The following is a 21910-nucleotide window of genomic DNA, read 5'->3' as shown; positions in this document are numbered from 1 at the left end:
CTTTATTAACACGATCATACTGTTAATTTAAGGAAAATTAAAAGCCAATAAAAAAAAAATGAATATGTTTTATAAATTCTCTGCGGAATAAATCAATATATTGCTATAGATAGACCACTCAAAAAGTACCATCAAAATAAAAACACAAATCGGAAAGCGAGCACAATCACATGAACAAAACAAATTTGGCGATCTAAAACAAAAAACACTTTAAAAAATAATCTTATTTTTTTCTAATAATCCTATTTCTACTCTAACTCCGTGTCTTATTGATATCATCCGCACCGACTCGAATATAGATTACCAAATAGCTATCTATATTAATTATTATACTTTGGAAGCTTATTATTGACTTTTCCGCATCTAAATCATGCAATATGGTCAAGCTGGCTTGACGATATAAAGCTCGTTTGGATGTAAAAAGATAGCCGTCATATAAGCTAGACTGTCCGTCCCGTCTACTCGACGACTCCTATAAAAGCGTACGGTGTCGCTACGAAAAGACATATTGTATAACGTGGTGGTGCTGTATAACTCCCTTTCGCTCCACTGTTCCACTCTCAGTCTATATATAGCTATAGGTAGCCATATAAAGTGGCAGCAGGGTGGCAGGAGCTCCGTTGCTTGCGTTGTTCGTGAATGCCAGAGATGAACGGAACAGGGCTATTCAATCAGGACAGCTTTGCTAGTCCCACTCTTAGAAGCGCTGGCTGCCAGTCGTCAGTTCCCAGCCTAGAGAACCATCGACGTTCTTTTCGTCCTTACATACTCCGGTCTTCCCGAACGCGAGCTGCAGTCTTTAGGCGCTGGAATGAGTCGGTTGAGCACGAGCTATCTTCAGCTGCCTCCCGCGAATCCTAGCTTTTTTCGTCGACACTAGCAGGTTCATATCATCTTCGCCTAAAGTAACTCCCCCTCTCTGACCCTCTCACTTTCACTCGATCGTTGAGCGGCTCTCTTACATTTCCTGGCGCCCTTTTTCGTAGACCGTTTTCCCTGGGTGCTTCCGCCCATCCCCTTTGCCCAAACCCGAAGCCCCGAGAGCTTCATAGATCCAGCTGACTCAGATCGCCCCTTCAGCTTCTCTTGGCTACTACAGTTACCTAACGTTCCACTTCCACTATTCCTGCTCGTGGTGATCCCCTTGGGACGCGTCGTCAACCAGATGATCGTTTCGTATAATCAACAAGCAGACCAGATCGCCAGCGATCGACCCTCTACAGATACACTAGATAGACGCCGGCGAAATATCTCGTCTTTGTGTATATGAAAGGAAGAGCAAAGCTCGACGTGCTGCACCTCGCAACAGGTAAATGTGATTGGACGACAGCGGAAAAATCGACCAGTCTTATGTCATTGTGCTAGATTGTGTCCGGCTGTGCCCATGTATTGTGTAAAAGTATTTACTTTAGTCAACGTGGAATTGGATGGCGTACATTAATAAGAGCTCTAGGTAACGGCAAGTACCAAAAATTCGTTAGGCCTTAATTTATCGCTCGGTTCATGACTCTTTTTTTGATTCACGGGAAGCTAACTTGCCTGCGAGACGACATTGAGTTTTCATTGCTCACTACGACCATCAGATTTTTGTGCCGCTTTTCTTCCTAATTTCTCATAACACTTTTTAGATCATAGGTTAACCTTATTTGATTTACAGGTTTGATATTTTTGTACCATACGCTATTGGGCAAGTTACGTGTCGCTTAAGCATTATTTGATCCTTTTTACAAATTCACAAATTTACATAACCATGCATACAAGCAGAACCACACCTAGACCCACATTAATAAATTCCACAATTAGCTTGTTTGTATCGTCGACTAGCGATACAATACGACATAACCGACACAAGTCCTTGAAAGGCAAGAACCGTGACGGTTCAGAATATGTGTTCCTTCAACGGTACTAGCGACATTTCCCCTTACTCAAAGCTCCTTCACAAAGGTCCTATGCCGGGATAGGTTCTTGATTATTTCCAAATCCACCGCCTTTCACCTCCCTCTACAATCCTAAGCAGACATTCTGCTCGGTCACCGTTCTCGGCCCGCTATGAGTCGCCAAGCCACCCTGGCTTGCTAGAAGAATATTTTTCAATCTTACTTTGCTTAGTCACGCCGACCTTTCCGCTTGTCTCCCTTGTCCAAGTCTCCTCGCAGCTTTGAGCGTTTATTCTCAGGGTTGATTCGGCCGCCTCGCGTTGTCCCGCTTCGCTGAGCCCTTAATCCATGCAAATGTTTCGAGGTCCTTCGCAAACCCCACCCGAAACCAGTTCCCCTCAGAACATCGTGTCGACTCCGAGGACATCTCGACTGCCAGACCACGACGCGGTATGCAGTGCGAACGATTCCTTTACGGAACTCAAGCGTTGATCTTCGTTCGCTAACGCGGGTTAGCCGAACAAAGGTCAGTGGAAGAACTGGAAGGTTTCGAGAAAGTCTGGATCAGGAACTCGAATCTATTGTAGATAGGTCTCAGCACTGTTTTTTTTTTATTTGACTTGAAATGACTGCAACTATTCACATAGTCCTCAAACGATTTTGCGTTCTTTTAGAGTATAGATGTACTATCTTGGTAATACACAGAGGTTCAGAAGCTGGAAATGGAGGCTCAAAAGATTCAATATAAATTGATTCCATAAAAGTAAAGATGGCGGCGATCAGCGATATTTTTTTACGTTTGCTAGTTCATGTACGGTACAGCATAACGTCAGTAATAAGCCACTTAATGTTCTAAACTGAGCTCTATGTGGTTACATTAAACATTGGTTCTTTAAACATTCGTTGACTTTAGGCTTCGGCTAGATAGGAAGATCGCATTAAATATTTTTTTATATATAAAGCAGAGCCAAATTACGTATTTATTTGCAGGAAACAAGAACGAGGAATTCGACCTGAACTGAGAAAACAACGTCCGAACTCGACGCTCGTTTCGTATTCCGTCTCACTCCAGATAACGAACATTTAATAGTTTTTGTTACAACATTTCTCTAATATTCTCACAGATGTTTACTTTGTCTTAGACTATTGTGCAATAAAGTATTCTCGACCATTTACTAATATTATTAATGATTATTCTCATTTAACTCTGACCACAGCTCGGTAGCCTTTTCAACCCAGAGTGATCTTTACTGAAATAGCCAATAACATTCCTTTGAGTTCTGAACCACTGAGTCCCATAAGTTCATTAGGAAACCGCCATGTCCGTTACGATAGATGTCCCGTTCATTTAGTCATATGCCACCGTTTTAGGCCCCAACACTGCGATACCTTCCCACGCGCCATATCGTTCGTTTCTCCTGATACGTTTTAATAGGACCATGCTGCCCGCTCTCAGTGGGATTTCAGGATCGCCGCTGTCTTTCCTCTGCTGTTCCTGGCTAAAGAAGCAGCACCTGTTTATGCTGTCCCTGCTTGCCTAGCAGAATACGCAACAGCTGCTGAGCATTTCCGTTCGGTGTGACCCTGCAGTGGTCGCTGCGTGAAGGGGATCGGTCGGGGACGAATTACCGGCGAGTGGGGCTTTTCATCGAATAGAAGGAAAGCAAATGAGTAAGAGGGTAAGTATGGGGGGCGACATGTTGTTGGTTTTTGCCATCGTCGCCTCACCCTGGCGCTAGCAAGGACCAACATCGTGTCACATAACCGGCCAGGTCCACGGCAATAAGTCAAGAGGTCGCATGGGTAAACGGTCAGGAGTTGTTGCATAGGAGCGGTATTAAAAGATGTTAGCTCCGCCGCCTCGTCAGCACCTGAAATGCTGGTCGTTCGTTAGTTCGTTCAGTTGCTTTCAACGTAGGGGCGAGATGCCCGGTGGGTGCCGTAGTTACGATGGAAGCTCAAAGCGAATTTATTCGTAACATCCCTCACGCCGTCTCTTTTCAAACCGATGTTGGGTAGGCAGAAGAAATAAAACGTAGCTTTGCCCTCCGTCTCTATAACTGGAAACTGTAGAAGTTAATATAGACCAAACTACCGAACCATTAGATGGGACAAAGTTTGAAGGAAGATCTTTTTTGTAGAGTGGTATGATTCGATATCGTGTTTTGTTGCTATCGATATACCTGCTAGAAATGCTATACCTTGAAATGAATAATAATATTGGAACCTTTTTTTTTTTCGCAATGAAACCTTGTTCATCATACTTCGAGTTTTAGGTACAATTTACTCGTCGTATAAGGGTATAAACGATGACCTATCACATAATGCTAATATACCATATATTCACTCAGAACAAGAGCACCTACTTTGTTTCACGTAAACGCGTCTACGAATAAATCGGAAGAACGAGCGCAATTATATGTTGATCTAGGAAAATTGAATTACTATCTAATAACGGACCGTTATTAGCCGTCACGCAGGGTCATTACTGAAGATGCGTGACGGGACATGACATCGCAAGCTTTCATTGCCGCAATGTTTGCTTGCATGAAAATGAACATACGAGATGAGGATGTACTAACCGCACCTGGGAATGTTCAAGCCCGTTGCTGGGAAGGCCGATTTTATCGATAGGATCTCTTTTAGTTTCGTTTTTTTTAAAATAAACAGTGTTGAAATTATGATAAACCGGACGTAATTCTCGACGTAATTCTACGCATGATATTCTGTCTAAAAATACGCGTCTTTCGGTGTTTTATAGGTATCTTCATGACGTTGCAGACTGGCGGAAAGTCCTACCCAACCGCTTTATAAACTGCCATTTCGATGTCACAGATAATGAACTTTCTGGCGGACCTTCAGCATTAAGTGGTTTCCTGTAAAGACGTGCTTTAATCGGTGAACTTATTAAGTGACACGTAGCACTGAAGTTAGTTGGCAGGAACAGTCATACCTTCCTTCAAATTGAAGACAAAACCTTTTGGAGACTAGCCTTGTAATGGATGGGTTGTGGCAAATGTAAAATGATAACATTGGGTCGGATTTCCATGACAAAATAAAGTCGTATTTGCTCTCCTATTAATACATGAATGTGAATCTCTATGCGAAAGTTGCCTCTCTTATGACAAATCTAGTATAATGGCCTTTTTTGTGTATCAGGTTACGTTGCCTATGTAGCCTGATCTATCGTTCTTACACACACGATCCACATAAGGCCAGTCCAATCCGCTTCATCACCATAACACCAGTTCCCTATCAAACTTATTATAGGTTCTTTCGGCTCCCCATTAATGTTCCCTTTCTCTTTAACCGCCTCATTATTTATTGTTTTTTTTTTATACGCCATTCGAGCGTGCTTTCTTTTTTCTAAAAGTTCACTGTGGTTTCATTGCGTAGTACACAGAATTTCATGTCAAGCGTACAGATCTCAAGTGAAACAAACCTATTCTATTTAACTACTCTGCTTGCCTTTTGTCGAGGCAGCGTGGAAGATTTGCGTCGTGTACAACGACGACTTGATAATTGGAAGGATTGCTTAGAACTGACTGAAGAATGGCATTTTATAGTTGGGGGTGCTCTACGCCTCAACCGGCCATCTGAGGATCGATTACAGGAAGACAATTTCAAGCAGGCTGTAGATTAGATCTATGGTATTTGTTCGATAAACTAGAAGGTTGGATAACGCTGAACAGACGGAACGTCACGTAGAAATGGTGCTTCTTGTCAGCTTCTAATGTCTTATGCGGCACCGAATTACATGCAGCGAGAAAATCTATACAGAATTGTCACTAGTGGCAAAAAGTAGTCGATATAAATCAGAGAAAAGGATGACTAGCTTAGATATAAATGCTCAGCCCCAAATACAAAAAAGCGACAATTTGCGTTGAAGGGAACCGGAAGGATCTTGTGCTTTAGGAAATACTTGAGGAGAATAAGACGCTCAACGAGGATCTGTAGATGGCTCAGTGTCATTGAATAAACGAGCCAAAACAGCAGAAGACACCCGATGGACAAGGCAAAGCCATCCTATTTCCTGACAATTCCACGCCGCAAAGCTGTCCTGCAAGAGCTTGAGTAGAAGCTCGTTTTATATCCATTATATTCCGCGGACAATCTGTGGCAAACTGTTACATTTTCCGTTCACTGGAAAGTTAAATTGGTAACCGTACATTCAATATATCGGAGAATCTCAATGTCTAGTTAAAAGATCACTCGAAAGAATTGATTGATAAGTGGGAGCAGGTCACAGGGAGCGACGACAACTATATTGTAATTAAATGTATCGCCAGAATTTGCTGCTGTTTTGTTAAGTAAAAGCTAAAATTACTTTTAGTCGTGACTTTTGCCATAAATTGTAAAGTGTAGGAAAAAGCAACAAGTATCAGTCTCAACTTTGCCACGGATTAATAGCTACGAATTGTACATGCTTATGCCTGGAGTTTTTTCAGATTGGTACTCCCTATGTCCTATAATACGGGCAAGCCTGTATTTGCAGATCTGTCCTGTTGTAAGAGAATTTGGTACGTTTAAAATTTTTTTTTATTTTATTACATATGTAATCCAATCTATGCTGTGGATAGAATAGTACAATAACATCGAATCACTATTAGAACAGAGCGAAATGGACAAATATATAAGTATAATAAGAGAAATGGGAGACATTAATGTATCTAAGCCGTTCCATATATTGTAACCAAGTTTTTCAACGATGGTTACAGTAGACATACACAAGCAATCAATCATTGACTTTTCTAAGTTTTTATGATATGTATTTCCTATACTCTTTCGGTTACAAGGTCTGTGCATTAATAGTTTTACTTCAAATAAAGACTCGCATATGTGAAAGCATGTGATAAACAACGTCCTGTGCTAATGTAGAATAACTAAAACATTGAGCTCAATTGTCTGCTTTCTCTTCTGTAATAGGAACCCACACAGTGCAAGTTAGCCCCTCAGCGGTGACCCCCCCCCCTCCCCCCCACACACACATTACGGCGGGGCCTTAAGGAGTGGATGTGAAAAGTAATGACCACCTCCGGTCATCTCGACGACGCCGGAAACGACTCATTTCGAGAGGGGTACGCTACCATGCTAAGCCAAATCGTAAGGCAAAGGAAATGATGGGAAAAATCCGATCCATACTGCCGTAAGCTAGATTAAATATATGGCAATGAAATAATTTGACAAAAAGTGCGTAATGCAATATATGATATTTTTAGCCTATTTTGAAGATGTATATTTTTAGCCTAGAAAAACGCCTATTCTCCTTAAAACTCGAAGCCTTGACGTGGCTCCGTTATGCAGGTTGGACTTTGCTCGTTACTAGATGTTTCAGAAGTTTATCGAAAACCACCGCTGAGCTTAGAGAAATTGCTACTTCTAGGATTTGTATCGTTAATTGTACTGAATGCACTTTGGTTATTTTAGATAGAGGAAATATACTAAGGCTATCGAGGTGTTGGGACCTGCCATTAGAAATTGCAGAGGAATCCTGACAGAGCATACCAACGGTTGGCCAGCTGCATCTTGGCGCTATCTCAGACCTGCAAATTTGTAAACAAAGTCAATGATTATACGTTATGAAGCACGCTTGTTTTATGCCGACTAAAACTATAGTAATATAAATCATTACTATAGATATCAGCTGAACTGAGCGAACTGTAGACTGGATAGCCAAACAGAGCTAATGGTAACAGAATACTAAGGATTCAGAGTTAGAGATCAAGTGAAATATCTCTAACTTATCATATAATTCCATACTGGTAAACAGAACCATATTTTGAGAAGTAGGTTCAACCTAACAAAAGTTACTAGCCATTCGTATTGTCTGAAATTTTGATGAAAACTCATGCAGAAATATTACGAAACGAAAAGCAATTTAGAGCTTGCTTTTGGTTGAAATACTTAACGGAGAAGGATTTAGATGGCGTCTCGACCATGATATCGTTTGCAGATTTGGTTTTATCTAAAGGATAGAGAGGATGACAGGATACGGCCATAAATATTCCATGAATCGCTGCTTTAATAATCACTATGATAGAATAAATATTTAAAAATCTCCTTTTTAGTGGTGTAACCGTATGCGAGACCTGACACACGCTCATTATACATGTCAAAGGCCAAATATTTCGATCCGTCTATGACAGCTTCTATTAATCCGTTCTCGAAATAGGCGTAGAAGACGAAGCGTTCTGGGTTCGTGATCGGGCGTAACGAGCGTTTAGTATTCGAAGTAGCTATGTATTGGTACAATTCGTAACTTACTAGGTGATCTGAAACTGAAATATGTATCGTTTTTATATTGGATTTCTATATGTCAATCTCTTTTGCTCAATGAATATTTACGCCGCTAAGTTCGAAATTTTTTCAAGTTACATGTTAGATTAGGGGAAAGCTTGCATGGGATACGAAAAATCTTTAATTGTCCAAGAAGACCTAACTGACACCTAACTGAGTATGCAGTCGAAAAATATCATGAAACCCATGCAGCAATACACACAATTGTCCATGTGTGAGGAAGAAAAGGCCGCACTAATCTCCATTTGCGGGTCAGTGCTTCCCGTTTTTCCGCTTATTTAGTTTCATTGGAGGATTTCCTTGATTCCTGTTTGTAGTTACGATTTCCTCTAATAGATTAGTGATAATACGATAGAATAGGCAGACTGCAAAAAAACAACAAAATCCGCTTATTTCGAGAGCAGGGGCAAGGCTTTGAGTTGCTGCTGTTACGTAAAGACTGCTTGAGTTTCGCTCATACACAACGCAGTAACGAGCAAGCCAATACGAATAGAATTCGTATTTTTCTGCCATGGAGAAATTTTTCCGTCAGAGACTTTTTGAGGTTTTAGTGCGCTTTATCCATCGATTGTTCATAATGAAGAGTATTAGCTTGTAGCAGTAGCTGCTCTCGTATCTATTCTACATCTTCTTGTAACAGCCTAGTATAACGCCCGCATACCGAGATCACCTGCTGTTCTCTGCATGAATCTTACGAAGAATACTAGTGCCGTTCCGAGCGGTTCGTGTGGTGTTGCTAAAGGTCGATTTTTTTCTTTGAAATCTCGACGCTGGTTGTTAGAGGTCGCACGCGGAAGAAGACTCAATTTCACAGGCATTACTTGGGTCTCTTCGTTGTCCCTCGGCCCCTTCTCCAAATGGCGTTAATCTAGATAAACTCGTCGGCGGCACGAAGAGCGGCACCGTCCTCCACTTTGACCAGTGAGCCAGGCACGAAGCGCGCTGCTTCGGGTTAGAAAGACGAGGACAGCTAAAAGCCATACATAAACCAAGAATCGGCTTACTAGGCTCATGAGTATCCAGTCGTCAAGTAGAGCTCCAGTGTCGACACCAAGGCCTTGCAGATGTCTCGCTTGAATCACGGCCGACACAAGCGCATAGAACCAAATCAGGTTTGAGTTGCTCCATAGTAGGGGAAAATCGATACGAAGCCGAGTTCTGTCGCACATTCGTCCCTATCTCACGAATTGGCTTGTGGGAAAATCGATTTTTGCTTTTTTTACTCTGCAGCATCTTCATTCTTCCTTGTGGATGAAGAAAAAGAGTTCGCGGGAATCAGATACATTGAGAAATACATAGGGAGCTACGTAGTAACGACGTAGGTATAATAGAACGAGGTCGAGAAGTGAAAAACAACACACGATCAACATAAAATATTGTTTTTTTAATAGAAAATAGAAGGTGTAGATGTGTGTTTATATTTCAGGGACTTAGCAATACTTTTTGTGCCTTTTAGTTGGCTAAGATTGGCTAATGAATTTTCGTGATTTTGGTAAATTAATGATGTGGATATTCTGTCCTAGTTGTCTTTCTTATTAAATAGTGTATGACAAGTCGCAGACGGAATTGATTAAATCATAAGCTGTAATAGAAAGAATGAGTTTGGGCTATTGTATGAGCTCAGTCCCTACAATAGAACTATCATCATCAGCATTTGAGTCGTTGTTACCTAAAATGAAGCCCGAGTGGCGCGTAAGGTTTTGATTTTCCGGAAGCGGCATTAAAGGATATTGCTTCGGTTTTCCGATTGTGAGGTCGCTTAATTACTTTATAATATCTTCAGTAATATAACGTTTATACGTTGTTATTCAGTGGATCACTCAGTCGCATGAGCTTAGCGCTATCACATAGATACTCATTACATTCTCTTAGTATCTTTGTTATATATATATATATATATATATATATATATATATAAATATAGAAGAAAACTGGCAGATGTTTCGATCTTTTCAAGCCTCTTGATTTGTTTGGTATTTTATTCTAATCAAGGTACAGTCTGCCGTGATCCTTCATGAAAATGTGGCCTCATGTAAAAATAACTAAATTTCGTAAAATGAGGTCGGAAAATAAACTCTTCTCGTGTACCTTAAATGTATATGTTCAGTTACTGTGTTTATCTAGGCAGCTGGTGCGTTTAGATCATGACGGAACATAGCTTCCACCACGTCACTGTAGAGGTGTTAAAGGTCTAGTAGATCAAAGATTATATACTTCATGATTTATTTGTTTTAACATTGCTTTATATTTACTTGAATATGGAAATTATTCTTTCTTGCCTACGCTGCATGCCGCGGCTTGAACGCTTTATAGAAAACACCTTTTAATGTGAAAAATTGTTCAACAACCTTGAACTTAAACTTGGTATAAATAACTTTCGATAAAATGCTTCTTATAGAACTATTCCATAACACATTGGACGTCTTTATTATTATTTCTAATAATTCATTCACATAACAACGTCCATTGACCCAAGTTTAGGTTTATCAAGTACCTATTAAGGCTCTTGCTATTTGGAAGAAAGACTTCCAAATAATTTACAGCCTAAAATCATTTTGAATGGTGCGTTCACCTGCGAAGGTAACTATAGAGGGGAAATTGGGAAAACCATAGTTAACAGTGTCGAGATAGAAAAGATCGCGTTCTAGACAACGATAATCACTCATAGCAGTGTGATATCTCATAACTGTCACTAACAGAAGACATATTGCAGAGATTATACTCATATTGATACAAAGCCTGTTTTGAACATATTGCTATTATGCACAATACCTACATTATATAAAAGAAACATAATATAAACGTTGATACAACAATGACTGTACTAGTGAATTAGTTAAAGTTCGCAACCTGTTGTCGGTCGCCTAAAGCGACGCTTTCATTTTGAACTTTAGCCTTTGATTGAACGATAGCCCTGTATAGAAACATTCATCTTAATCCACGACTAAAAGGGACCAATTTGCAGCTGTGATTGGTGGAGCTTGGCCATGGTACGAGGCGCGATGTCGAATTCTGCTTCAATACGGACCGACTGTACTGTAGTATCGCTCATTTGATGCTTTTTATTATACGATGTGGCGCTGTGCAGCAAAGAGGCGGTCATTTCAAATCTTATACCTCAATGTTGGAAACACTTTCAAAAATAAATTTATTCTAACGGAACCTCTCCAATAACTCCCGCAACTGTTTTTTTTTTGCCGCTTCCCTATTTCTATCTGGCATTTACTTATTTAAAAAAGAAAACAAGAAAGCGGTGAAATATGTAATCTAAGAAAGTGAACTGAATGGAAAAGGACCCAACTTGGTAATCTTCTATTTGTTCTCATCCATCTTGTGTTTTCAACGGAGCATTTTTCTCGATTGACGACAGATGATCAGGGTCAAATTTGCACAAAAACAACCAAAAAGTGACCAAATAAATTCGGTCTAAAGTTATTACGCTAAAGAGCATGTCTATATGGAATAAGAATAGTGAAGCATATATGAATGAAGTATGGTGAAGCACGTAATACAATCAAGAATTATTTCGTGAAAGAATAATGCTGCCAGTGAGAGCTATTAATGAGTGACTCACATACTGATACGAAAGTGTGATCATATAGCAGCGCAGCGGTGAGGTAATTGTTTCCCATTCTGGCTGAGTGGACTCTCTATTGAGCATCATCAAGGATAACAGATATTGAAGAGTTCAGCCAAGTAGTTAATTCACGTGGCAAGAGTTCTGAAGCGCAAGTTTCAAAATGTTCACTAAAGGTAATAAGGCCTATTACTCAAACGGGATGCGTAAGGGGCTAAACTCTAACTCATTTGCTATATATTACATAACCTCTACATCTCTATCAGGCAGAGATCAAGAAATTTTAAAACATGTTACCCATGAGACACCTTCGTACAACTCGGGCTATGCGAAGGTCGTATTTATTCTCCAAAGACTACGGCTGTACGAGTTTAGGAAAATCATCGAGGTAATCAACTTCGTGAAGCCATAGCAGAATAACATGGATCGATTTACGAAGAAAAAAAAACTAATAAATAAACGTCTCGAAAGTGGCACGCCAGTTCGTTTAGCAGTTCACCTATTCAGCTCATGTAGGTTGAAATTTCTATAGTATCTAATGATTATTTTTCAAAAGGCAGTCTCCTGTTCCAAAAAGCTGTTCAATGCAACAATACAAAACAGCCGGCGGTTCAATATTAGTTCCACGACATCTTTATGACTCTCTTTACATTAGATTTTCGTTTACATAGAATTTCAAACCCAACGACTACGCAGAGAAGATCAAAATGCATGCAACGAGTCAACCTGTCACTGACCAGAGGGAATACTGATTAGAATAATTTAGCATAGCTTGCTGTGGTGGACCATGAACGAGGATGAAGCAGCTATAGTTATATTAACACAATATGCCATAACTAAATATAACTAGACTTATCCGGAAGATAATGTGTAGTTGAACTTGATCAACGTGGTTGATCTCAATCTGTCCATACTTCATTTTGGAAAAGTTTTTATCGAAATTTTTCAATGCTTCCGGTCACGATAGGGTGAAACCTTCGTCATTATAGGTTTTGAGGAAATTAAATGAGGATCTTCCTAAGCTAAAAATAAAGAGAAAAATTCAAAACATATTAATATTAACGTAGTTCGTATGTTCATCACTCCAGAACTGATATATAGTAATATTTAAATCGTTTTCGGACTTGTCAATCAACAAGTACTATTCTCTATGATAACGCTACTATCTGATGCCTGTAGTGCTGATAAATGAAGATCTGGGTCGCTGCGTAGTAAGTTTTGAAACAAGAATTAAGAACTAGTGAGTAGCAGTTTCGATGAGATTAGGTCCAACCATTAAGACTAAGCCTGCCACTGGACACACGTTGGACAAACATAATTTTACCACTTAAACCTTTTATGCAAATAAAAAAAATAGAATACATACAATGGGGCCTTCATTTTCAGCTGATATTTCTATTGTTTAATCTACACTGTGAACCATTACGTATTCAGCTTGCTCTAAACTAGTCAAAACTGTGTGCAGATATCTAGAAAACCTGCTTTTTGTGCCCTGAATAAATCATAGCGTTAATTAGTTTGTTTTAAGCTGAACAGCCAGTAGACGGAAGCAGATGAAACAGTATCGATATTAGGCGAGCGCTGAATTTTTAAAACAATCAATTCAAAGTTCTAGTTCTACAAAAAAACAATTTAGACATCGGCAAATAATGAATTTACAACGTCACTGGATCTTTGGAAAATTTTCGGAGTTAAAGGACTTCGTGTATTAAGGTGAGAATAGGCTGAATTTAAATGCAGTCAAAGGAGGATCCGTTAATAACCCGATAGAAAGGTTTTAGAGGCGGGATAACAAGGTACCACTACGGCTCTTGATACGCAGCTGAACGAACAAGGATGTCATTGCACATACATGAATCATATCAACGCGGCGGTATTTAAAACATGTCCTCGAATATTTCATGATGGACAAAACCTCTTGTAAAAGGGTTATCGGGTCTATTCACAACAGATCAAAAGTGTTACCAAAACGATGTTTTAACGAACCATTAGAAATTAGAGAAAAGAAGGTGCAAAGAGGATCGGAGGCATACAACTGTTGAAGAAACTTCTTTACCTTTCTTCTACTAAGACAGTGCGCTAAAATAGGCGAAGCGTCTACCGCCTAACTGACATCAATAGAAAGTCAACGGAGACCGTTTTTCTTGGACACGCGAAATTTTTCTTGTTAGTCATCTAAAGCGAAAAATGGCGACATCATGCAACGATTTTTTTACCATCAAAAACACAATATAGATTAATAACCTTATTAAATAAAAAAAAGTACAGTTTTACCATAACGATTCTTCAGCTTGAAAGTTAGCCTGAAAATCATCGTACGTCATATCCACAAGCTCGTTGCCGTTACTCCATAAAATACGGAAAAAAAGAGCCCAGAAAATAAAACATGGGCAGGTAAAATAATATGTATAAGAGCTAAGCTTTGAAGAAGGAAGGAAGACTTTTGGAAAATTGCAGAATAGGGTCTATGAGATGAAATAGGCACTAACAGGCCATGTAGAAAGTTGTTTTCGCGCTTATTCCTATAACTTACTCAGTAACTTGGCGAATAAGCTAACATGAATGAAAAAGTGGTATTCGATGTTTTCGCACTGAAATAGACATCATCTACAAATTTAGTAAACCGGATATTGCTATTCAGTTTTGTAAATATGATAATGTGCTGAAGTGTGAAAGAAACCGTATCTTAGAAACTATTAACACTGGAGATTTATTTCTGTTAGGACAGAATAAAAAACAACACAACTTAAACCAGTTTAGGTGCGCTGGCTAAGTCCAATCAATGGCACTTCTCCTAGAAACAGAGTTTGGTGTCGCTTCTCGAAATACGCAGGAATGAATAGTGAACTTCGTTCCAGGCGCCGGCAAAATGTAAGCGTACATATAGATAGGCGCGCGTTTTTTAAAATTCTCTAAACACAAACACAGAGCATGCCTATGTAGAATTCGAAGCCGGCAAGGCGTCCTGTCAACTTTGTTACCCACGGAGCACTATAAGATAGCTCTGTCTTAATACTTGTAAATTTACGATTTGCTCAATTACTTGTTTAAAGATTAATGCGTTGTATAGACCATTACTTTATTAGACTTTTAAAGTATTCATATGGTACTTACTTAGTTGACAGACCCTCACTTACCAAACCGCCGATGCCAAGCTTGATTACTAAGAACTCTAAAATACGTTATTGGCTAATTACAATTTTACGTAGGTTTGGCACTGATAATCTGAATATTTCATTTGAAGCAGGACATAGTAAAAGTATGAATAAAGTCTACATCTTTAATGGGTTAAGTAAGTGCTTTAACCAGCTGCCAAGTGTAATATCAATAAAAAGATAGAGAGATGCTGCAGATCGAATGGAGCTCTTCGAATCGACGAGAGAGACCATTTAGGCATATGGGCATAAAATGAAATAGTAAGTTCGTTTATTAAAAAAATGTAATAAAGTACAAGTGTTTATTATTACTTAGTTTTTTTTTAATCGTTAGTTTACTTTTTCAATTACAACAGAATATCGTGCTCCAATCGTCATTATGTAAATTCATTCTTAAAAGCGTTGCGTAATGCAGGCCATTGTCTGTTACCAGAGTGAAAAATAAGGCAACGATGGGGAGCGGGACATTTGATTAGATTGTACGTTAGACTACAGGGTGAAGATATTAAATAGAGTTCGCTTTTCAGGAACGCCATAACCTAGATGTGTGTCTATCGAAGTATCGTGACTTTAACGAACAAGTAGGTAAGTAAGAATTAAAAAAATTACGAATGTAGAGAATTATTATTATTACCAAGGTTAATAGGCGCTTGTCATGTTAGCATCCCATATCATAGGTCTGCTGCTCAGATAAGTCTAGCAAGGCCTATCTGGCTTAAACTTCTACTAGGGGGCAAGTCTATGATGTTGCACCTAAAAGGGGTGATTCCGAGAGCTATTCACATAGAGAAATCGACTAAGAATGTTAAATAAAATTTGAAAAAATATAATTGAAAAACCTCTTTCGCTTCTGAAAGCTTTGTTTTATTTCTATGGTGGCTTTTTATAAGGTAGTCAAATTACGTCATGTTTTCAAAACTTTCTGCTATAAATACTTCGCTGCAGATTTGTGCCCTGTGGAGGAAACCTATGCTTAACCCTGGGGCATCTTTACACACGTCTTATTCAAGGCTGGCTATTTGGAATAAATATTAGGTCAATCTTGCATTTCCTTAGCTCACCGTAAACACACCCATCATTTTTACTTTTTTTTTTCTTTATGATGTATGCGATTTACTTGAAACAAACAGATTACATAGCAACTAAAAGCCTTACGACTCGGTATTTTTCCATCTGTCGCCGTCGAGTTAGTCGTTTCATCTAAGGATATGTCAGTAATGACACTTCTAGAACAGAGCTTTTTTCATTGGTATCCGTGTTTTTTTTTCTATCTTTCTCCGTATTTGATTATAGATGTTAATGCATATGCCTTCGTATCTCTTTAACTATCAGCTTTGTTGGGTTGATATGTGCGAGGCCGCGAACCATTACATGATACCCGTAACACGAACAGAACATTTATTTTGTTCACGTCTTAGCTATTTCATATGTATCGGTGTATATTGAGGAAAGCTATGCTGCTCGGCACAGTACGAGCATTGTTCCAACAAGTACGTAGAAACGTACGTAGACGCCCTTGTATATGATACGCTGAGTTCGGGCTGACGGCCTATCCGGTCAGGTTGTGCAGTTTTCCTGAAGTAACGACTTCCGATTCGTAAGCGGTCCCTCGTGCATTATAATTTACGGCCGCGACTTTTCTTTGCTGTCGCCATCGGCGTCTGTTACGCCCATTAGCAACACCGCCACCTACAGCCTAATTATATGGGTAAACAACCGTAACGGATTTCCCACAATTAAGTAGATGAGAAACAAAAGCAAGGTCATATTCAGCGTAAGTTAGCAGAGCAATTGCTTTAGCCTATTAAAACTAAGGAGATTATGGGATATGTAAATATAACATGCATAGATCGTATGAACCAATAACACCCTAGAAATATAATTATATTCTAATAACCTAAACCAAATCGATTTTGACTACAACTATAGATGAAAACGTTACGACGTTTCCCAAAAACGCCCAACAATACGGTATCAGGCAGTTTGCAAGTATGACTCCGAAACTAAAAGTATGAAGCTCTGCCCTTTTTAAATGAAGTCCCGTTCTTCAGCATTCTTTTCGCACTTTTCCTATCGTATGATAATCGGCGCAATCATAGACCCAGAATTTGACACATATTCTATAGAAAAGTTCACCAATTAAATGTGAAGTCTCATAGCCATATCTGTCAAAGTTTACATTTACATTAATGGGTTGTTGCAGGCGTGCAAGATGCATTGCTCGGAACACTTAGTATACTTTCGCTTGGGACTGGAACCCACCGATGGAGATGCAGCACTGTCGGCTATAATATTTGTAGTTCTTTATATGAGGATTCATCTATTCAAAGTTTCGTATTTTACACAACATGGATCGCAGCAGGCTGTCGTTTATATCATTTAAGGTACTGTTCAATGAGGTGTGTTCACTTGGACATGATAAAGCGGTTTAAAGACGAACGAAGTTTCTGACAGTTTGGCTATATTTCACCATTTTTTTTTACGATAAAGTCACAAATGCTGCCCGAACTCATAAAAAATTTGTGTTAGACATAGGCAAGATAGGCCGCGTTATTCGATGAAACAGGCCAAAGATAATTCTGATCGACTAATTAGGGATAGAGGAAATTATTGCGAGACTTGAACCAAACCGGCAGAAAAAAAAGTGGCCTTAATATGGCAAATTGACTAATTTGAAGAAAGCTAGCCACGAAAATCTCAAAAAGTTCGCTTGGATACCACACAAGCATACTCGTTCGTATTTTCATTGAGAAAACACTACCGATGAAACCGTAACAAAGTCAAGCGATTTGAGAGCTCGTGAAAATTGGATCACATACGTCGATAATGTGCAAATACAAAAGTATCAAAAAATATGCTCCACTATCTCTGGCAAAGCTCGAACTGACACGAGGTCGGAAAAAATTGTCCCCTGTTAATCGCTGCTGTCTGAAAAAATGATCGATTCGACCGTTTCGTCTGATGTTAACGACCCGTAAAGTTATAGCAAACCTTGAAAAAAATAGGAACAGGAAAGGCGGCATCTTCCGCTAGCACGTTGCCGGACCACATACACCCTTAGACACCCGGAGAAAATCGAGAGATGTTAGATGGAAAATGTTAATGCATTCGCCACCCAGCCCGTAGTTGGACGATTAGACCATTACCTGTTTCGGTCTTTGCAGGACCGCCCTAGTGGTGTTATGTGACTTCCATGAAGAGATGCAAAAATTGCTTGGTCCAATTCTTCGCCCAAAAATCTGAAAGGTCCTACAGAGATGGGATTGTGGTGTTACTAGAAAAATGACAAAAGGCCATCGATCAAAATGGTACATTTTTATTGTAGTAACATTATTTTAAAATATAGAAAATTTTTTGTTGATTTATGCCTAACTCAAAATAATAGAATTTTCTGTTTTGAAATTACCATAACAACACGTTTTCTTCACGCTGCTGAGATGATACTGGATTATAAGCACAAGAAGCACATCGAAGTCTCGCACTTCTTTGCATCAAGAATGTTACATGATGTTAGTTTAGTAAATATCTAGTATAGTCTAAATAGACTAAAATTATTCAAACCTATAGATCTTAAATAGCCTTTTAGACGATGAGGTCAAATGATACTCATGTAAAATTAAACACTCACCCCAGGGGTAAAGCTTAATTACCTTATCACAATTAACGGGATGAAGAATAGACCACTAATAGATTTCACATTATAATAAAAAAAAAACCTAGCTTCGTCAGATTCAGCGAAAAAGTTAAATTCAATAGCTATCATATACCCGATACATATGCTGGCTACGAAAAATATAAAGGACGAAACTTAGAAGGCAGATACTCTATAAACAGTCCGCTTTCCAACCATGACAGTCGTTTCCTTAACCAAAACAATTCGGCAAATGCTGACGCAACAAATTCATTCGAAAGCCAAAATACATGGATACCTGTTACGTTCTTGTTTAGTGAAATGTTCAGAGAACACTTCTTTACAGAGGCAACGGTTATTCTCACTTATCGCTTTAAGTAAATTTAACAGTCTCTGTTCCCAATCAATAATCGAAATTTTGTCTTACAAACACAGATTCAGCCAACATACTCTGTGCCTGCTTAATATATCACGTATGCAGGTACACCAACGCTGGCTCGGTAGCACGATGTTTTCCGGTTTAAGTCATTGGTATATGTCATCGTCTATTTAGGTACACCGCAATAGATCGTTCGCCTGGCATATTATCGGCCGAAACGTTTCTGCTCCTATATGTGTGTTGTGTGTTCATTAAGGGTAAACAAAACATTTTTAAATTTCATAATCCATGATCCGTACACACGAACCCTCTCTGAGAAGGAACAAACTATTTGGCAGAGTTCTCTAACGCTACTTCAGCAAAATATTTCCTTCGCTGTTGTTTAGAGAGCGTCTGGCCAGATGCCAACAGGAAGGAAGGTCACTCTGAAGAATCAAAGCGCTTAAGGCGAGACCTGCCACTACCTCTGGACGCGTTATCATCGTTGCTGTCAGCAGGAGCAGGACGAAAAAACGTCCTGCGAATCAGCAGCATCTGACTGAAAGATGCCCTGTCACCTCTTAGCGATGGTGCCAAGCAAGCGGACGACGTTCCACTGGGCCGAACCTCACCGACAACGGCCGCAACAATAGCGCCAATATAGCGCTCGAAGGGGAAACGCATTGTCAACCTGCCCCTACAGTTGTGTACACGTGACTGATGAGAAGGCCTCCGCAGGTTCTCCTCTTCATGTAGAAGCATCCAGATACACAGAAGAATATAAATTTTTGGATAGCGGGGCAAATTACGTAAAGTCGTTTCAATTTATATAAATTGACACGAAGCAAATTCAAGCTGGTTTTATTTTCTACTTAGAAATACGAATTTGTTAGATCAATTTTGCCACTCATGTATGTGCAGGAAGATCTCTGAATATGTGATACGACCCGGTACCGAAGGCGTCCATCGACAAAATTCTCGTCTTTTTACGACGTAAATTACCTTCATTTATTGCTAATGTAGAAGCGTTTAAAGAGCCATTGTCGGATCGAAATGTGTAGTCGAACCAATCGAGTGAAAATTTAAAGGAAAGTGCTGTTGCAACCACTAAGTTGCCTTCAAATACCGTCTATTCAGAAATGTGCAGGTATAGAACCATAGTTCCGAAGACTCCGATCTAGCAGCCGTTAGGGTAAATGGCCACCAAAAAAATTTAACGCTAATGTATTGAATAAGAGAGTTGATCGAGAGCTAGAGGAATCCAGACTGGCCGCTGCCGCCATAGTGCACTTGGCATATGGAGAAATTCATCCTTAATAGGCATTCAAATTTAAAGAGATAGTCACCATTAACCGTCATCGACAACAAGCCATGCAAAGGTTCCATTAACTGCACGAAATTGTCAAAAAGCTAAAGTGGAACTATTTCTGTCAACGCAACCATTAGCGTTGTTAGATTATCGACATGAACTTAACGAAAAAACGAGTTTGCCTAACAAATTATCCTGCTACAGGTTTACTTGCCCGACCTAGTTTCAATTAATTATGTTTCGTCTGGTTCGTAATCAAAGCAGTACGCCACGATTCACATATACCTTCGAGCGAATCGGAGAACGAGGATCTAAAGAATTAGTATAAAAATTAGGTCAATTTTTCGTTAGAAATCAAGCGTCTACCAGCGAAGTTCGAAAAGGCCGTGGCGTTCGAAACAAGGCACTTCACACATTGTTTTATAAAGTAATCGTACGAAGATTAAGGATACCTCAACTGTACTAAGAAGAAACACCGTAAATTGTGCTTTGACCTGCACAGAAGAAAGAACGCCAGCTGGAGAGCGGGATTTGTTGTCCTTATAGTGTCGCTGAAGTCCCGTAGGACGTCCACCCCATTGATTGGCTGTCTCCATTATTGACTACTATGTGTTTTTCTTTTTTATAAAAAAGTCCTATATGGTGCAATGCAACTTCTAAAATCTAGCATCATTACAACAAAATTAGCGACCTTTTAATTGAGTTTTGTGACTATTCTAGTCTAGGTTTATTCTAAACCTGTGGCCACTGTTCTAATGACGAATAACTTCGTCCCAATAAAATTGTTAAGGCATACGCTTAATCGGTTCGATACGGCTGGACCTAGTCTTTGCTGGAAAGCTGTTTCTGTCAGGACGTTTCCTGCCATTAGCTCCGCCTGGAGTGAGATTGCTATTTGTACAGCTCACAAATCCTGACTGTTTCAGTGTCAGATCAATGTACCTCCCCACGTGTTTTGGGATTACCAGGCGCGCCAATCGACACATCGAAGTAATTCGAATAATATGAAGGCGCTATTGATCTACTCTCGACTAACGGGCCGCCGAATTCTCGCGATCTGCTTAGCAATGTTTATAGAATTTACTAGAACATTCTCGAATGAAATAGTATTGGTATCGTACAACTGTCCTATATATAGCATGATTCTACCGTTCTACAACTCTCAATTGGCGGTCTTTTGTTTCCTATTAATTTACCTCTCTCGCGTAACTGATTGTTATGGTCGTAGGGTACGACAAGCCTTTTTCCATCCAGCCAACATTTCGTAGTAGCAAACTGTTCGCTATTGTTTGTCACTAAGCAGACGAAATGCAATAGAACGAAGTAGTCGTCCGCTAATTCGTTTAAAAGTAAACATTTAGATCTGCCCTATTATTTCCGTTTTCGTTTCTATTATCTATTCAGACCTTTTGTTTTATTTTGAGACAGTTGTAAATAGTCGCGAGGCATTCAGACGACAATTATGCATTATATGTTTCATGCCTTGTTCAAACTCATATGATAATCTATTGTGAAATGAACGGTTTTACTCACGGAAACTGGGACACCTGGGCTGTTATTCCCCTTCGCGCGTCTTACCGCCTCTACATCGCTACTCTATCGAGGTCCACAATTTTCCCGAATATCGTCATTTTAAGCTACCGATAGAAAAACACGAACTAAAGATTTTATAGCACAGTGCTGCACCTCTCAGCGCTTCTATATAT

At 39.5% G+C, this 21910-nt stretch overlaps 2 long non-coding RNA genes across 4 annotated transcripts; one reads left to right on the top strand and one right to left on the bottom strand.

The window, feature by feature from the left end:
• The first annotated feature begins 602 nt into the window (after positions 1 to 602).
• LOC111272936 (uncharacterized) lies at positions 603 to 11315 on the top strand. Of its 3 annotated transcripts, XR_015315896.1 has the most exons (6): positions 603 to 883; positions 1166 to 1309; positions 2868 to 3556; positions 4639 to 6397; positions 6804 to 6955; positions 11140 to 11315. It is a non-coding gene; the product is annotated as an uncharacterized LOC111272936 (long non-coding RNA). The 3 variants fall into 3 exon arrangements; XR_002687790.2 differs by having other exon boundaries at positions 603 to 1309; XR_002687789.2 differs by lacking the exons at positions 603 to 883; positions 1166 to 1309 and adding an exon at positions 1327 to 2403.
• Positions 11316 to 15760: 4445 nt separating this feature from the next.
• LOC147751791 (uncharacterized) lies at positions 15761 to 21874 on the bottom strand. The gene is made up of 3 exons (XR_015315895.1): positions 21738 to 21874; positions 18053 to 18155; positions 15761 to 16602 (listed from the first exon to the last, which is right to left on the bottom strand). It is a non-coding gene; the product is annotated as an uncharacterized LOC147751791 (long non-coding RNA).
• Between the last annotated feature and the right edge of the window lie 36 nt (positions 21875 to 21910).

Source organism: Varroa jacobsoni, unplaced genomic scaffold (genome assembly GCF_002532875.2).
Source record: "Varroa jacobsoni isolate VJ856 unplaced genomic scaffold, vjacob_1.0 contig03900, whole genome shotgun sequence".
Classification (NCBI taxonomy): domain Eukaryota; kingdom Metazoa; phylum Arthropoda; class Arachnida; order Mesostigmata; family Varroidae; genus Varroa; species Varroa jacobsoni.
The sequence above is the reverse complement of the archived record's forward strand: the minus strand, read 5'-3'. Positions and strand labels throughout refer to the sequence as shown.